This window comes from Octopus sinensis, linkage group LG17, assembly GCF_006345805.1.
Source record: "Octopus sinensis linkage group LG17, ASM634580v1, whole genome shotgun sequence".
In the NCBI taxonomy this organism is placed as follows: domain Eukaryota; kingdom Metazoa; phylum Mollusca; class Cephalopoda; order Octopoda; family Octopodidae; genus Octopus; species Octopus sinensis.
This window is the reverse complement of record NC_043013.1, coordinates 58,218,288-58,234,980: the sequence shown is the minus strand read 5'-3', so window position 1 is coordinate 58,234,980 and position 16,693 is coordinate 58,218,288.

The window sequence follows — 16,693 nt, the reverse complement described above, 5'->3', positions numbered from 1 at the left end:
TAGAAAAACCAAGCATTTTCTTCAAATTTGTCGATCCGACACAAGGGTTTGCTTCACATCCTACATAGAAAAACCAAGCATTTTCTTCAAATTTGTCGATCCTACACAAGGGTTTGCTTCACATCCTACATAGAAAAACCAAGCATTTTCTTCAAATTTGTCGATCCGACACAAGGGTTTGCTTCACATCCTACATAGAAAAACCAAGCATTTTCTTCAAATTTGTCGATCCGACACAAGGGTTTGCTTCACATCCTACATAGAAAAACCAAGCTTTTCTTCAAATTGTCGATCTGACACAAGGGTTTGCTTCACATCCTACATAGAAAAAACAAGCATTTTCTTCAAATTTGTCGATCGACACAAGGGTTTGCTTCACATCCTACATAGAAAAACCAAGCATTTTCTTCAAATTTGTCGATCCGACACAAGGGTTTGCTTCACATCCTACATAGAAAAACCAAGCACTTTCTTCAAATTTGTCGATCCGACACAAGGGTTTGCTTCACATCCTACATAGAAAAACCAAGCATTTGCTTAAAATTTGTCGATCCGACACAAGGGTTTGCTTCACATCCTACATAGAAAAACCAAGCATTTTCTTCAAATTTGTCGATCCGACACAAGGGTTTGCTTCACATCCTACATAGAAAAACCAAGCATTTTCTTCAAATTTGTCGATCCGACACAAGGGTTTGCTTCACATCCTACATAGAAAAACCAAGCATTTTCTTCAATTTTGTCGATCCGACACAAGGGTTTGCTTCACATCCTACATATAAAAACCAAGCATTTTCTTCAAATTTGTTGATCCGACACAAGGGTTTGCTTCACATCCTACATAGAAAAACCAAGCATTTTCTTCAAATTTGTCGATCCGACACAAGGGTTTGCTTCACATCCTACATAGAAAAACCAAGCATTTTCTTCAAATTTGTCGATCCGACACAAGGGTTTGCTTCACATCCTACATAGAAAAACCAAGCATTTTCTTCAAATTTGTCGATCCGACACAAGGGTTTGCTTCACATCCTACATAGAAAAACCAAGCATTTTCTTCAAATTTGTCGATCCGACACAAGGGTTTGCTTCACATCCTACATAGAAAAACCAACGATTTTCTTCAAATTTGTCGATCCGACACAAGGGTTTGCTTCACATCCTACATAGAAAAACCAAGCATCTTCTTCAAATTTGTCGATCCGACACAAGGGTTTGCTTCACATCCTACATAGAAAAACCAACCATTTTCTTCAAATTTGTTAAACCTTTCCTATTGAGAAAGCAATATCATTATTTAATCACTATTGACTTAAGTAATGTTCAATTGTCAGGTGATTTGGTAATGTTTTGTCTTTCGACAGAAGCCTCCACATCACAAACTGTCCTGGGGCTGAATAACAACTGCAATAACATTTGTTATACTCAATGCTGAGAAAACGAAAGGAAAGGGTAGGTGGGTGGAGAAAATGTTAAGAATGACGGAAGGAACAAGGAAACAAAGGAAATGGATGGTTAGGGAGAAAGGAAGAACATTATAAAATGAATAGAAGTAAAACAGCAAAGCAGACGACAAGCATTAAAGTGAAGAAGAAAAGGAAGCGTTAAGGATGGCAAAATAAGAGAAGGGTGAAGAAGAAGGATTAACGAAGAAAGAGACACAACTTGAAAGAACAAAACGAAGAAAAGGAAGTTTATGCTATTTGAAAGAAAACATTTGAACGAATCATAAACCGCAAGATGAGCAAAACGTAAATAATAATACAATAATAATGATAGCAAGAAAAACGTTAATGACAACATAATAACAGCTACCAGAAAGTAGGAAAAACCAGAGCGGAAACCCTAAGACATTACAACATAACATTTTGCAAAATAAATATTTAACATTTGTGAACGTAAATATTTATTTACGTGAAAAACAACAGACTGACACAAATACAATAATTGTATGTAGATGTATGTGGACATCTGTGTGTGTATGTGTCTGTACACACACAGGCACACACAAGGATGTATATGAATATGTGTGTCTGTGCCTCTTACACAAAATCCAACACGGCAGGATTTTCAGAAATTATTCATTGTTTTTGCTTTTCAAAATTACTTCTATTTTTGAAAACCTGTTAAATATTAACTTGAAAACAGCAACACTGACTCGGTGTCAACGTTACAGTTTCTAAGGCAAGCATTCGATTCGATACTTTTGTCATTACCAAACTTTTAACATGAATCAATATGAAATTATTATTAAAATCTCCACCGAACTGGTTTGAGCATTTCAATAAGTTTCGCGCAATGTCGAAATTATAGAAGTCTATCATTAAAGATTTAGAAATAAATGTTATCTGTTACAAATTTACCCAACAAGGAAATATTGACAAAACAGACGTAATGGAACACCACGCATTGACAATATAGGGACGTGTGGAGCATTTTTACGACATTAAAAGGACGTGATTAAATTGACTAGGTACACTGTACGGGACGAATATCCAGTACCAGACTGTCTTCATCTCCATATTTAAACTACATTAAGCTTTGTGAAGGTTACCTTTACCTATTTTGAGTTACTTGAAAGGTGATGTTCCCTTCCTTCTCTACTATTTGTTGATACCTTTGTTCACCTATCAATGCGTTGTTTCACTTTAAGAATGCTTATTTGCCCATCAGTTATGATGTTTCGCTTGTTACCTATTGTTTGAAATACCTTGAAGCCTTTTTAAACAATCACATATGATTCATCCCAAAGAATCAACCTTTAAATAAGAGTTTAGCTTCCACTAGCGAAAACTATACGAATGTTTTAGAAAGCTCCATATCAATTTAACTTTATGCAGCATTCGCTGTAAGTTTATGCGCAGGCTATATCGGAAGATAGAATAGTGGGGGGGGGGGGCTTTTGTTAGCTTACTTCTACGAAAACAAAGCTCACTTTACTATTGAAAAACAAACTCGTAGAGGGGAAGTTTGAACGTCTTCCTTCAATTTCATTATATTTATGAGGCTGTTTCTGACAAGAAATTTCACTGCCAAGTAAAATCAGTATATTTTGTAGTGAGTATCCGCAATCTACTCCCAAAACTCTTCAGTAGCTCTGCTTTGAATCGCTTGCAGACTTATATGTTCTATGATCACTAAGGTGTAACGCTCTCCACAATAACCAGACTTCAATTTGATTTTCCATTCCTAGGTTAATCAGAAACATAGATTGCCGTGCTGCTCTTAAACCTTCTCGGTAGCTCATTTATTTGCAGGAAAAACACCACCAAAGCAACTTAAACCCTCAAAAGGACGGGTGCGTTTGCTAGTATATATAGAAGCGTGTATGTTTATATGTATATAATACATTTAAATAATAGGTATGCACGCGGACAAAGGAATATTGGTGTATATTTATATACATTTACGTATTTCATTATATGCATATATGATAAAAAATATTGTGGTTATGGATCTGTACGTGTACATGCATGTACACGTATATCTATCTATCTATCTATCTATCTATCTATCTATCTATCTATCTATCTATCTATTTAACTACTTATCTGTCTGTCTGTCTATCTACTACCTACCTACCTATCTACCTATCTATCTATCTATCTATCTATCTATCTATCTATCTATCTATCTATCTATCTATCTATCTATCTATCTAACTATCTATCTATCTATTTAACTACCTATCTGTCTGTCTGTCTATCTACTACCTACCTACCTATCTACCTAACTATCTATCCATCTATATTGGGCCATTCAATATGTGATCGCGTTGGTATCATTGGCGATTTTCTTCCTCCGTCTCCCCTTCCTTAGACTTTTCCTTTTTCTATGTTTCTGACGAAGTGCTCCGCACGAAACGTTAAATCCTCCCTCTTTCTTTTCTTTCCTGAGCGTCCAATAACACTATACTTGTTCCACATCCTTGCGTTTTTGTGTTTTCTCTGTGTTTTCATGTTTCGATTGACTTTATCCATCTATTTAGCTAGCTAGCTAGCTAGCTAGCTACCTACCTACCTACCTATCTACCTACCTTCCTGCCTGCATGCCTGCCTACCTATCTGCCTGCCTACCAGCATACCTACACATCTATCTATCTATCTATCTATCTATCTATCTATCTATCTATCTATCTATCTATCTATCTATTTATCTATCTATCTATCTATCCGTCTGTCTATCTATCTGTCTCTATTTATCCATCTAGAGTAAAGCGCCTTTATGATTGTATTTGAGTATTTGTACTTATACGTGTATTGATGTTCATATTGGTGAATACTAGAATAAAAGTGACAGAAGGAGTGAGAACAGATAAAAATGAATAGCAAGTGACAGGGAATGGCGGAGGGCGAGAAAGAAAATGGTGGATAAACATACTTAGAAAAAGTTTCAATAGAATCTTGAGAATGTTTTTCATAGCGAAGAACTATCCGGGGGCCAAAATACATAACATTTGAAACTAAACAGAAACATTGCATTCTACATCAGTTGATGTCATGTAACTGATGCAGGAATGAGAGGAGTATAACGAGGAATTTCCGGTCACAGATATTTGTTAGGGTAACTAAATACAAAGAAGAATTTAGTAACTGATGCCCTCAAAGATCACATTCGTCGATGTCTTTATGGAGCGGGAACAAGTGAAAAAAAATGTGCTTCCCGCTTGAATATATTCTGGTTTAGAAGAATTCTTTGATAATTACCGATTTCAAAAATATATTCAGGCAGCTGACCAAAATATGTTCCAAAAGATAACTTCATAACTCCTGAAGACCGGTGAAATGCAAACAGTCTTTGATTCTCCCATTGCTGACAAGAAACACATCTTCATTACACCTAATTGCAAAATAGGTGCATCTCTAAGAAACCTTCTGATTATGCCTCATGTCTAATCTCAATAAAACCTGACGAAACGGGCTTATGAATTTTTGCCGACAAGAAACAATGATGTTTGGCTTAAGTGAGAGGAGTTCCAATCCTCAGTAGGTAAAGCACTGACGATGCTGTAGTCGTCACTCACTGATTGCAGAGAGTATTTTGGTCTAGTGAGCAAGATATACAATAAATAACATAAAATTAAAAAGCCACAAACTCTTCTGCTGCCAAGTCCACTTCAGTCAAGTTCTTGTTCTCTGTTTATTCCGCATGCAACACTCTGTAAATTCACAAAGGATCTCAAAAACCGCTAAATAATTCCTACTATTGAAATTTCGATGCCTGTTTGAAGTGACAAAGTTGCAGGAGGATCTCTCCCTGAAGAATACCATTGAAGTGGATAATTATTTTCCATTCCTGCTTTCTAACAACGCAGCAGAACTTGCTGCCCTCCCCTCAAATTCACTTCAAAAATTAACGAATGTAAGTTGCCCCAATTATTTCTATTAGCTTGTAAATCATTTTGATTTCGAAGTCTCTTGCGTAGAATGAATTATATCTTACATCATTGTGCAACGGCGGTATATAAAGCACTTTTACATGCCCGAATATTTGTTAGATTTACGATTTATGAGAAGTGACCCTTTTTTAGTTAGGCAGTTTAAATAGAGGCGATGTTTTCGTATTGTTTCCCATTCTTCCATAATCATACGCTCACGCACACACACACATTGCATAAACAAAATATGGGTGTTTGAGTGTGCGCATGCGTGTGTTGGTGTCCACATGATTGTGTGTGTGTTCGTTATAATTCAATCAAAAATTACTGTCACTCGCAAGAGACCGGTAATGACTATATTTATTCATGAATGAATATGTATGTGTATGTAAACATACATATACAGGCTCTCTGATTGAGCGCTTAATGAGATCCGAGCCATTCGGGAGAAAACTCGGAAGATACTAACCAGCACACATAATTTCCACGTAAACAGTGACGTAGACTGACCCTACCCAAAAAGAAAACGAGGGATGGAGGCTTAACTTCAGTCCAGATTGCCTTTGAATATCGTATCTTTCGGCAACATCTGTTAACCACCAAATATCGAAGTGCATCCCTTGACTAACTTGAAGCTGATACCATGATAAGACTTGGGCTGATAGCTCTTTGAGCAACATTCCTTGTCTGATAACATTGAATACATGACTCTACCACAATGTAACATCAGATGAAAGGATGAACACAGATTAACAGAAGATCATGCTTGGATATGTTAGTAGAAAGCTCAGAGATGCTAGTAATATAGATGATCGACGCAGTCTATCATGAACCACCAGCCGGATTACTGACGAGCATGCGCTTGCAATCTAGGAACAGGAAATATCAACCAAATACCTGATGCACAAAATGAGCAGCGATGCTGGAAATGCAGTGAAATGTGACAACCGATGCAGACTTTGTTAAGTCATAAGCAGTTGTCCGAAAATGTTATCAGTGTATTGTCTACCGATGAGACATGATGTTATAGTTAGGACACTGCATAACGCGATCCATCGAAAGGATAACTCTCAGCACAAAGAAATAAGAACCCACATTATGGTGGAAGCCATGAACCAATAGTAGTAGAAAAATCACTTCAATATAAATCAGGCTAAAAATAAACTAGAACAATAAAATAATTAATTAATTAATATACTTTAATATATATATATATAAAGCAATTTAGATTCAAGTCAGTTCCAATGAATTTACTTGAATGTGGTACTTAACTTAGATGCACCAGAAAACTATATGGTGTTAACCATACAGTAATGTGAGGTGATTATAAACGGGAAAGAAGCAACAAGAATGGATTAGTTTTTAGTACAATTGTTTCATACAAAGACAGGTTTTATTACAAGTTGCAAAAATTGCAGCAGATAAAAGTGTCCCGTACTCATCAGCTAAAATACATATGAGTTCTCCAAGCATCTTAGTGGGTGAGGCTATACTCATGAAGTATTGGAGATAATTTCATTAAAGGCAGATTTAGGTTGCAAACAGATTTCCAAAGTTCCTTAATGATGATGCACAGTCTTATCACAGGTTCTTAAAAGCTTATTAGCTTCACAGAGAAGGTGAATTAATCCGTAGTGTGGATTTAAATTTCCAGAGATATGAGGAGGATGATGCACAGACTTATCACAGGTTTTTAAAAGCTTATTAGCTTCACAGAAAAGGTGAATTAATCCGTAGTGTAGATTTAACTTTCCAGAGATATGAGGAGGAATTTCATACTCACAGACGATGAATTTATCCATGGTTAATCCACAATCATTTCATGCTATATGATAAGGTATTTGCCACATTACTGTTCTCCACGCAAAACTGCTATATTATGACTTCTAAAAGCTGAAGGAATTTTTTTGTGGAGCAAAGAAAAGAAAAGAAAGAAGAAGAAAAGAGACAAGGAAAAAAGAAAAAGAAAAATGGAAAAGAAGAAGAAAAAAGGAAAAGAAAAAGAAAAAAGAAAAAAGAAAAGCGGGGAGAAGAAAAGAAAAAGAAAAAGAAAAAAGGGAAACAAGGGAGAAAAGAAAAGTCGCCTATATAGAGTATACTGTGACAACTTAGAGGGAAGGGGGTTCTAAAGTGACCAACTACAGAAGAATTTGTAGACGGCCTGGTTAGCTTCAATCTGTAAGAATCTAGGAACTATGAGGAGAAAAAAAAATTATTTTTGACCAGTAAAACAGCTATTTACTACCAACCGGACGTAGATGAAAGCAGATATGAATCTAAAGAGAATCTAAAGAGATAGCAAGGTCAGGGGTAGAGGGGTCAAAAGCTATCGTCAAAAGGAAATACATTAAGAGAAAAAATCTAAGTGCAACCCTAACAAGAGGTCATTTAAATTTATTTATTTATTTATTCCTGTTACTGTCTTAAAATTGTTGCCGTTACTATCTATACAATGACAGACTACCGGTCAAAACCTTAGAATTTACTTAACAAGGTGTGATGGAATCGTCTATTATATTGAAAATTTCTCATACTACCTTCAAGGGAGTATCTTTACTTATTTAATTTTGTAATAGAGTTGTGAAGCCTTAGTAACTTATTTTATTAAAGTTGTGTTTCCTAAATTAGATTAAGTTCAAAATTAAAAATTAAGATTTAAGAATTAAATAAACCCTCATTTAAGCAACGTACGAGTACTATTTATTTCCCAATGCTCAAAATCAGGTGCAGTTATAAAGAAAAAGATAATTATAGTGTTAGAACTCGCAGTTATCTACTTAAAAAGTAATGCTATACTAGTAAAAACCCAGCTATATTTATCTATCTATCTTGTTACGATTATTCTATACAGTTATTCATTTAAAATATTTTAGTCTTCAATTTAGCGTGGACACAAACTTGTCCTACTTCAATATGGTTATTTAACAAGCCTCTATTTTTTCTATGCCTTAGAATTTCATAGGTCTCCATGGAGCAGAGTTGGCAACCAACCCTGTTATTTTTATACGGCATTGCTCTCCTAACTATTTCCCAATTAAGGTTATAATTCCTGTTATTATTTTTGAGTTCTCAGATCTTACTTGAAAGTGTGGTGGTACCAGCTTTATGACGTAATCTAAAAGATGAGACGTGATTTCTAACTCTTTTATTAAAATTTATCGTACAACCAATGTAAAAAAATTTGTTATTCTCAGTAGATATGGTACATTTATAGATTACGTTATTTTCCCCGCATAGACCTTACTTCTATTATTAACATTATTACTTCTATTAGTATCGATATTATTATTACTCTTATTACTGTTAATATTATTATTAGTCATTCTGTGGTTACTGATTCCATCCATGTTTTGATAGTTACTATTGTTGCGTTTATTGTTGGTAGTATTGTTATAATTGTTATTGGTATTCATGTTGGTATTATTATTTTTAGTTTCATCTTTCCTGGCTAGTTTATTGTTGTTATTATTAATCTTAGCTATTAAAGTGGACATATTTGGGAAGGTTGAATAAGAAATCCTAACTGTTTTCTTAGAAATAATTCTATGATATCTATGAGAGTCTGTCAATGTATAGATAGTAACGGCAACAATTTTAAGACAGTAACAGGAATAAATAAATAAATAAACTTAAATGACCTCTTGTTAGGGTTGCACTTAGATTTTTTCTCTTAATGTATTTCCTTTTGACGATAGCTTTTGACCCCTCTACCCTTGACCTTGCTATCTCTTTAGATTCTCTTTAGATTCATATCTGCTTTCATCTACATCAGGTTGGTAGTAAATAGCTGTTTTACTGGTCAAAAATAATTTTTCTTTTCTCCTCATAGTTCCTGGATTCTTACAGATTGAAGCTAACCAGGCCGTCTACAAATTCTTCTGTAGTTGGTCACTTTAGAACCCCCTTCCCTCTAAGTTGTCACAGTATACTCTATATAGGCGTCTTTTCTTTTCTCCCTTCTTTCCCTTTTTTCTTTTTCTTTTTCTTTTCTTCTCCCCGCTTTTCTTTTTTCTTTTTTCTTTTTCTTTTCCTTTTTTCTTCTTCTTTTCCTTTTCCTTTTTCTTTTTTCCTTGTCCCTTTTCTTCTTTCTTTTCTTTGCTCCACAAAAAAATTCCTTCAGCTTTTAAAAGTCATAACATAGCAGTTTTGCGTGGAGAACAGTAATGTGACAAATACCTTATCATATAGCATGAAATGATTGTGGATTAACCATGGATAAATTCATCGTCTGTGAGTATGAAATTCCTCCTCATATCTCTGGAAAGTTAAATCTACACTACGGATTAATTCACCTTTTCTGTGAAGCTAATAAGCTTTTAAAAACCTGTGATAAGTCTGTGCATCATCCTCCTCATATCTCTGGAAATTTAAATCCACGCTACGGATTAATTCACCTTCTCTGTGAAGCTAATAAGCTTTTAAGAACCTGTGATAAACTGTGCATCATCATTAAGGAACTTTGGAAATCTGTTTGCAACCTAAATCTGCCTTTAATGAAATTATCTCCAATACTTCATGAGTATAGCCTCACCCACTAAGATGCTTGGAGAACTCATATGTATTTTAGCTGATGAGTACGGGACACTTTTATCTGCTGCAATTTTTGCAACTTGTAATAAAGCCTGTCTTTGTATGAAACAATTGTACTAAAAACTAATCCATTCTTGTTGCTTCTTTCTCGTATATATATATATATATATATATATATATATATATATATATATATATCAAGACACACACACATAAATGTATAATACTAAACTTTTCTAAAGCTTGATCTTATTCACAACGCTTCGGGTCTATAGTAGAAAACACCTGCTCAAGGTATCAGGTAGTAAGACTGAAATCGGGAATAGATGCCTTCCAAGCCGACTTCTTACCAAACAACCACAGCTGTAAACAGACACACACACACACACACAAATAGATACATACATGCAAACAAACATACATAGTCATACACATGCGCGCACACATGCAGCAGACACGATTTAATAGCAGGCAGTCAACACTTGCAAACTTTATCGAACGTAATATGTTTCGTATTCGACCAAATTATTTTCACTCTACCTTTACCACTACCATTTAGACAAACACGTTGAGGAAATTTGTATATTGTATTTCATATCAAATATAGTTTAGATTGTTTGCTCGAGTAATATTATCTCCGCCAATATCTATCATGAGATTATATGGAGAAACTGGCAGCAGATTATAATCACCGGCAAGAAATAAAGGCACAAACAATTGCCATGCCTCCTTGATTCTCAAAATTCCTGTTCTTATTAACATATCTGCAGAAAAATAACGTGCGCCCTTGACGTTCATTATCATATAGGTACGCGAACATATCCCTGTTGATGTGTAGCCCCTTAACCACATCTCTCTCTCTCTCTCTCGCTCTCTCTTTCTCTCTACATATGCGTATGCACATGCATACATACTTTATATATATATATATATATATATATATATATATATATATATATATACATACATAAATACATGCACACATGCATATTTGTGAGTGAATTATGTATGTATATGTTTACCGAGTTACTCTGTTGAAATATAACCTATGATTATATCGCAGAGATTATGTATGTATGAATGTGCGTGTGTGTGTGTATGCGTTTGTAGTTTTTTTGTGTTTATATTTGTATGCTTACATGTGTATGGCATAATTAAATCCACGCCATATTTACCTCGTGACTAACAAGCAAGTGACTCATATTACACGCTGCACCCACCCCTTTCCCTCAACACATCTAGAAATATTTCTTGAGCATAATTACATTTCCAATCCACTTCCATCTATCTCACGCCCCACACGTATCTTCTCTCTATTTATTACTCTATGTATCTTTGTGTATATACACACTGTATGCATGTATTAACACTCAAAGAATGAGGAGAAGAAAGGGGAAGAGTGGGAGAAAGAAATACGAGAAAATATGACAGCATTCTTCTGTACAACACACAAATTGTTGACCAGCTTCTATTACAATTGACAAGGTTGAATGAATCTATCAGTGAGAAACATAACATTCTCTGCCTTCTTGGCCGGTTTTAATATCCAGCAGACCATCTCAGCGATAGCACAACGTGAACTTCTCTACTGGCCAATAATTCGGTTACTGACCCTTCCAATTTCAAGTCTATAACACTATAATGTAACGTGAACCACAAATTCAAATGGTTAATTCAAGTGGATGAAGCATATATATATATTATATTATATATATATATATATATATATATATATATATATATGTATATATATACATATATATATGTATGTATATATGTATATATATCAACATTTCCCCCTTACTCTGTTCCTTTCTTAGATTTTACTTTGTATATAGACCCACATACGCGAGCACGCACACACCTACACATAAGCACAGAAGCTTATATGGATACATATATGCCCTGATAAAGTTAGAACTACAGATTTACATAAAAATATATGTTCATATGTATATTCCAAATATATGCGTGTATATGTGTGTGTATGTGTGTGTGTACATATGTGTGTGTCTTTTTATTCAGAGATAGATAGATAAGTAGATAGATAGATAGATAGATAGATAGATAGATAGATAGATAGATAGATAAATAGATAGATAGATAGATAGATAGATAGATAGATACACAGACACATACATACTTACACACACATACGCTCAAATATATACAATCAGAACAATGAACTCAGACAACCCAGCGTTGTTACTGAATTAAAAAACAACAACGAGGTAAAGGTTTATATCAAATAACACACACGATAAATTCTTGAATTCTTGAAATTACGGTCGCTTCCAGAGAACGCCCGGTGACAATCACGATTAGTTCTACACAAGAATTAAGAGCACCTCTTAGTTAAGATGCCATTAAGGCATATGGACAAGACTAAATACACGCACGCACACACACACGCACACATATATCTATGCATGTATGTATATGACTCTGTGTGTGTGTGTGTGTGTGTGTGTATGTATTTATATTTATATGTGTGTGTCTGTGCCGCTGTGTGTATCTCTGTGTGTGGATGTATACATGTATACAGACATATAGACATATGTACATACATTCACACCTAAACCTTTCCGTTATTTCTCACCTTCTCGATGAACACCTGCAACAATGAATCGGTACAGACTTTGATAACAGTATGATCTTTGCAGTCATTCAGTACAAATAAAGAATAATTACTCACCAACCAGCACTAGTGAACAATAGTGATGCTTAGTCTTGCCTTCCCACTCAAATAATACACTACCGAGCTCTTTCTCATTCTTTAGTCTTCCTTCATGCTATAAAACATTAGGATTGTATATATTATCAGCAATGTGAGGCATTTCAAGCGTCGATATCTTCTCTGGAAGCGAAAGCTAGTATTAGCAATTCCTCGCCTCTTTGCAGCATTGATTATTTTCTCACTCATTACCCAAATTGCAGCCTCCTTGAAACCATGTGAATGCAGCCACTGCAACTTCTTCCAACTTTGGTGGTTCTGCGAGAGCCGGCTTCACAAGTAATCCAGGGATGAGATTGAGAGCATCCTCACTATTTACAGACTTCTAATTCAAAATTTATTAAAGTGTTCTCGCCACCTTTGCAGAATTCCTTGTGAATCACGGAGAAGTTCTTTACCATTTCTGCTTCGAAGTGGTGTCATCAGAGAAGAAGTCGGTCCATAAACTTCACGCAAGAGACCATACAACAGCTTTGTTGTATCTCATCAGCCTTCTTATTCCATTACGTATCTCTCATCTGAGAGAGGCCCCTATATGTTCATCATTTCTTTAAACCAATCTTGATGCTTTCTTTGCATGAATCCCAGAACTTTCCTGCCTATATCATAAACTGACTTTTTAAGGGTCGGCCAATCCTCCCCAATATCTGCAACATTAATTTCCTCTTGTAAAGTTCTCTTCACCCTATTACTCCTAAGACGATCAACATTCAGTCTTTTAGGCAGGGTAATCCCTCCAGCCCGGATTTTACGTTTTGTGACTAATTTCAATTTTGCATGTACTAGGCGGTGGTCAGTCCAACACTCAGCCTCACGAAGAACACGAACACACTGCACGTCCTGTCTGTCACGCACCCTAACTAGGATGTAATCCAGAATATGCCTTTCTTTAGATGCAGGGTGCATCTATGTGATCTTAAGCTTATTCTTTTGTTGAAACATGGTATTGGTAACACGTAGACACAGCTCCTCGCACATCTGCAGTGGAAGCATACCATTGTCGAAGTTATCCCAGTTACCTGAGTTGCTTTCTCCAAGAAGGGTGCCCTAACAAAGGCTGAGAGGTCTTCACTCCCAATGGTTTAACCGTGCAATCGGGTATCGAGTCCGATTATTTCTATCTCCCCGCTGGATAAGATAGATATAAGGAAAAAAAAAACATACGATATATAAAAATATTGATTTACAAAATATACATAAAATATACGATGTGAAGTATATAAAAATATATATGAAAATATATATAATGTGCAAGTTATAAAAAAATATAATATATAAAATTAGAGAGAAAAAGGGAGATATACAGTAACTATATAATTACACATATATTGGATGGCCGTTGACTCTCAAGAGTTCCTCCGCCCTTTGATGGGTTTTGTTTTTCATCCTGCAGGGTGTCCAATAAACATCCTCCTCACCAAGCATACTTGGTGGGGTTGCCGGTTTAGTCGCCGACGGCCGACCATGCAACAGGTTGTACTGGGTTACATGTTACCAGCAGCACTCGAAGGTGACCTGACACAAATGTACCTGGCACATATGTACATACATTCATATATAAACCTTTCCATTATTTCTCGCCGACTCGGGTGAAGAATAATGTCCTAGAACCGTAGCTACCTCTTTCCGATTGAAAATGAAGGACTTCAGCCAGTTATAGAGATCATCCTTCACAACAATTGCAGAGAGTTTTACCATGAGTTGTTTGTGTGGCACAGAGTTGAAGGCGTTAGCAAAATCAAGGTAAACACCATCCACCCATGAGCTGTCATCAGTAACTCGGGTGAGGTCCTCAAGAAACACGATGAGTTGACCACAGCAGCTGGAGTTAGGGATAAAACCAAACTGCGGGAGTCGAAAAAGGCAGTAAGAGCTTCAAAAGTTCCGGAGTGTTTCTCTGACACAAGACTCCATCAGTTTAGTGATGCTGTTAGTAAGGTTGACTGGACGATAGTTGACAGGTAACGCGCGATCACCATTTTTGAACAGGGGAACGACACTGGCAATTTTCCAGTGCTCTGGTGTGATACAGTTGTTAAGGCAGAATTGAAAATAAGTAAGAAAGCTGGTGCAATAGAAAGAACCCATTTCACAGATGTTATGGGATTTGCTGTCAGAGTTGGTGTAGATGGTTCATTGGGGGTTTTCAGAAGAGAAAATGCCATCATAGCATTCAGCAATAAGATCAACACATTCATTGGGGTCATCTGTGACCCGACCTATGTGGGAATTGTGAAGAGGGCAACTAAGGAGTCATGACTATTTCGAACGCACATATTTCCAGAACACTTTGCTGTCAGGGTTGGTTACTATACGTCGTTCAAACTCAAGCAGTGCCTTCTTTGTCACTTGCTTGAGATAGTTGGACGATCTGTTGCGTCTTCTTCTGTTCTAATCTGTTCTATGCTGTCTGTATTTCTGTTCAGCATCACGACGATCTGTCCTGGCAAGTGGAACTGATACAATCTTGGATTAGCATAGAAATCCTGTCCAGACACCTGGTCAGCGGAGCCGATTCGTCACCGGACAGCCTGGCCGATCCAGGTGATATATATATATATATATGTTCGCCATGCTGGACCTCTGAAATCTACAAGTTTTTTTTCATTCTCTCTCTGTTTATTTCCACTTATCCTTTTCTGTTAAAGAGCGTAGGGTCGAAACGTAACAGATATTTCATTTTCCCGACCGTCAAACATGCTTGTTGTTCATATACCTGATTCGCCTTTGTTTTTCTATAAATTATATATATATAAATTATATATATTATATATATATATAATATATATATATATTATATATATATATATATATATATATATATCTATATATATATATAATATATATATATATATATATCACGTTCAAATACATTAAGGACATTAAACGATTTCTATGATAGCCTCCAATCCAGGTTCAATCCAATTTATTCCCTCTTTCACCGACCCCTTCACCTATCAGTCTACCTATTCGTTTCTTAGCCCTCCTAGTCTCATTTTCCCTTTGCCAATACCTTTTAACATCTCTTACTATACTTGCTTGCTCTGCTATATTGAAGGAACGAACCATTCTTTCTGTGATGTACCCGGTATTAGGCAATACCGATAACAGTGATACTTCACTTCTAGTAGCAGCCTGCACACCCTAGGCAGTTCTTTGCCATTTCTACTACTAATGTACTCCTTACACCAACATACGGTTTTGAGCAGCGCTTGTTAAATAGTAGATGGAACACACTGTCCAAACCTCTTACCCGCGTCTATTGTTTTCAATTGCTTCATCTGTTTCACACAAAGATGTTTATATCTCCAATTTTGATATCATCGCCACCCGTTTAACATTTCATAGCTAATCATTAGACTACTCCGTACTGCTGGCCTTCCTGGTTTCCGATCTACCATTTGCTCTAAAAATCCTTATTGATAGGCAGCACTCTAATTTTAATTCCATAAAGTTTGATCTTATTTGATGGCCTTCGTACTCTCCGTATTTCTTCCGACCAATATCCACTGAATATCCCCTTCCCTTGGTCTTTTACCATTAGCTAGAGATTCCTATACCTCGACCCGATACCTGATAGGCTCCTACGCTTTTTATTTCTATTTTATTTTTTATTTTCCCTTCATTCTTACGTTTGATTTATTTACTTTCTTTTTTGCCTTATCCTTAATTTTTTATGACCGCTCTTTACTTACCACTACTCATAGCCTACTTTAATATCCTACAACCCAATCCAGTCTACCCATGACCTAGTCGAGCAGACTCCTTCTAACCCAAATCACTGACATTAAACTTCAAATTACACACTTTCAAGAACTACATTCTTAACCTAATCAACCAATATATTTGGTCATTCTCCCATTCTTAGTTGGCCTCGACAGACACATTCCAGTTGTATTCTGGGGATATTAATTTCTTTTGTAAAATTACTTCTCATCTGGTTATTACGGTACTCTATAATAATGCAATATTCTCATTCTTCTACAAAAATGTTACGTAAGAAACAACTGTAATGAGCTAACAATTATATATATATATATATATATATATAT